Source organism: Thermobia domestica, chromosome 10 (assembly GCF_964235325.1).
Source record: "Thermobia domestica chromosome 10, izTheDome1.hap1.1, whole genome shotgun sequence".
Lineage (NCBI taxonomy): Eukaryota > Metazoa > Arthropoda > Insecta > Zygentoma > Lepismatidae > Thermobia > Thermobia domestica.
In genome coordinates, this window is record NC_137463.1 from 159,948,238 (window position 1) to 159,951,921 (window position 3,684).

Sequence of the window (3,684 nt, forward strand, 5' to 3'; positions counted from 1 at the left end):
GTTGTATGACAAATCAGAATTGTTCACTTTTCTTGAATTTTTATTTCAATGTTACTCCTCATGCAAATACATTATATACTTTGGCTTTCGTATTAATTTTCTCGGTACAGTACAGTACATTTAAGATATCCATTGCAAAGTCTCAAACCAAATAGAAGATTCACATGACCATGCGGAGGCAATGTTGTCCTCAAATGAAGAGGGTGTTTGCTCTTCAAAGGGTGGTTTATCATTTCGGGAGGAGGTGAATTCCTTAACCAACGAAGCTACAACAGTATTTTTGCAACACTAAAACTGTATTTTTGTAAAATTATTACTGAAAGTAAAGAAAGGTAGCCATTTTGTTTTCAGCTGTTTGCGTTCTTCTGAATACCTCAGCATATATTTGTTCTATCGAAATGAAAATTGCGGAATAAATCTCTATTTCAAATTTCCTTTAGAAATAAAAGCTACTGAGTCATAATGTTATAGGTATCACTTTTACTCTTCTAATAGAAACAAAGCCCGGACCTCCAAGCGTTACCGGACCAAATGTCCTTTGGACTAAATGTGCTTTGAACTAAACATTTCTGGAAGAAATGTCCTTCGGACGAAACGACTCCCGACCATATATATATATAGTGGCGGACCCAGGAGAGATTAAACCATATTTTAACGCCTTAACCAGTGTAAAGCAGAATTAAAGCCCATTTTATCCAGTGTATACCTGAGAGGCAGAGGGGCTATAGCTCTATATCCCGAATTTGGATATATATGGTGTATATTCAAAATCATTCTCTATACTAATTACAGAATTACCATATTCTTGATAAATGTTTAAATTTCTTTAAAAAATTGCAAATAGTCTCAAAATAAGCAATTATTTATTTTCAAACTGCTTAATTATTTTGACAATTAACTAATTAATCTTTAAGGGAATTAAGTTCCGCACTCTTTTTTTAGCAATCAACAGCCAACTAGCTTTCTTTAGATTTTTTGCCATTAACTCCTTGACAAAATACCTGACTCAAATCTCTGTCCAAAAGGCAACGGATAGTTAAGAAAAATTCCATATATTAACAATAATTAAATACAGAGCTTCCATATTTCAACAACATTTAATAGCTGTGTTTTAATCTCCAAAATACTTCTCTTTTTATTTCTTAAAAAATTTAATTGCCACTGTTTAATTATTAAGTTTCCATTATAATTAAAGCTCAATGAAATATTGGTGTTTGACCAACTAAATCTGACTTGAACGCAACAAAGCGATGAACAGTCAATCCAGTGTCATTCACAATGCTAATCCATAAATGAAGCTAAACAGCAATTCAAAAACCAAATAAAGCAGAAGTTTACTTAGAGAACAATGAAAAACGCAATAGAACATGGCAAATACCACTGACTAGCAATCCTACCCAATTTTAATATAGTAGAAGAGATTAATTTCCACTAATGAATCGGATCAAAATAATGCCAAATGATAAACTAACAAACTTCCGATTATAATAATGAATTGAACAATAAATAACTATAATAAGATTATACAAACAATGTCAAATAGCAGGAAGAAATCTAAACCAGAGAACCAAATGACTCCATAGACAAATAGACAAATAATTAACCTTAAATTAACTGCCTACTAAAGATCAGAAATAAAAAACAAGATTAGAAATACAATGCAGTTATAACTTCTAATTCCACAAAAAATGAGGATCGAGAATAAAAACTGAAAATAATTAGAATAGCCGAGTTAAACTCAATGATCACTACAAATCAGAAATCAAAAGCATACCACAAAATATATCATCCTTCACTTACCACAATATTACAAACAGCTGTGCCTTATCGAACTCCTTTCCTCAATTTTCTGTAGGTCCAAGTAGCAAAATGGAATCGGTTTCAATCAGACAAATATGAAGCTGAACTCCAACCAGAATTCTTAAAGTTTCCTTCCAAGCTTACTGCGATTCAGTTTGAGCAACAAAACTAAGTAAACCAAATAACGAAATAAATCATCCATTCAAATCTAACCTTTGCTGGTCAAACGCAACCCTCCGGTTAGGTAGCCAACTTGTATATGTTACTCCGACCGCTGGTTCCTTCGCGTAAGGCAAATAGTTGGCTTCCAAGTCAACACATATCTAACCTTTCATCATCGTTCATTCCATGTATCTGATCAGAACAGCGCTTGCAAACCAGTTACTCAGAAAAGCAAAAGAATAGAAAAAAATGACTGTTGACGTAGTCACAAAGAAAGTTTTAATATAAAACGTATTATGTCGTTATTTGCGTTTTAATTGCTTCGTTATTTTGCAAGTTCACTGTCGTTCATTTTTCACCCTTCTTTTAAAAATAATTAAGAAACAACTTTTATTTAAGATTTCACAAAATAATAATACAAAAATGGTCCCTCACATGCCGGCAACTACTAGTCTCACTCTTTTCCAATCAAAAATTGTTCCACTAAAAACGAAACAACAGAGTACCACCATTTTCTAGTCACAAATTTACAAAAGATGCAAAAGTCCATATTAATTCATTGTGGCAATGTTCCGATGTTGTCACAATGTTAAGTTTTCTCTGAAATATTGAGCGTATTGTTTTAATTTCACACCTACAAACTTGGTGGATGAGCCGCGGTGATAGATTGTTGAACTTTGAAACCATTAGTCTCATCCGCATTTTCTTTTTCAAAAATATTCAGGAATGAAATAATAATATCATAATTTATTTTTGAACTTTCCTAGAAAACATAAAATACTATTTATAAACTAGTCAGTGATATTCAGATAATCTTATTTCTTGCTTAGTTCATCATCTAAATCAATAAAATCATATTGAAATTGAAGACTTATTCTTTCAAAGAGGAAAACATAACAATAACATAAAATATGCGTATTCCGTGTGAGTCCCAGGTCGCGCCAAATGAACAAACACCTTCTGTTTGGACTTTCTTCGGATTCTTCCGTTTTCTGCTACTTTCTTCATTCCATGATTTCTTTCATAATCATTATCACAATTTTCCTTGACCCAGGAACATAACCATGAGACATTAAAGTAAAAAATCAATTCTATTAAAAGATTTTTTAAAAATATCTTTTATTATTGCTATATTTTCTAAGAATGTAACAGCGATTCATGTATATTTCATAAATTTGTTGTAGGTAAATATATATTTTCTATAAACAAAACTGATATTCTGTATGGAAGACACAATAATTTTGCAATAATTCAATTTTCTAAAATATAAATCTACTGACAAAATCAAAATAACAGAATATTAATTATTGTCCGTAACTAATTATTGTGTGATCGAGAATAAATATAATAATTATTGTATTTTCGATTCATGGTCAGAAATAAGAAATATTAAATCAGAAATAATTATGTAATTATAACGTCAAAAGAAAAACTATAGTCCCTCAGAGTATAAACACTTCATCCAGTTCCTTGCCAGGTGATAAAGTGCCCAGGACCAACTTCTCTGCGATTAGCAACAGATCCAGCATTCAATACTGACAGAGGGAGACTTGAATGAGCGTATGTATCAGCGCATGTAAAGTCCCACAATAAACATTTACCTCTCATCCATGGAACCAGTGTCATCCCATCCGGTCGCTTTCCATCTGAACGACAACAACCAAAAGGTTCCCGTATTGAAGGAAAACCAACTGTGTTGAGGGCTCGTAGTATTATATCATT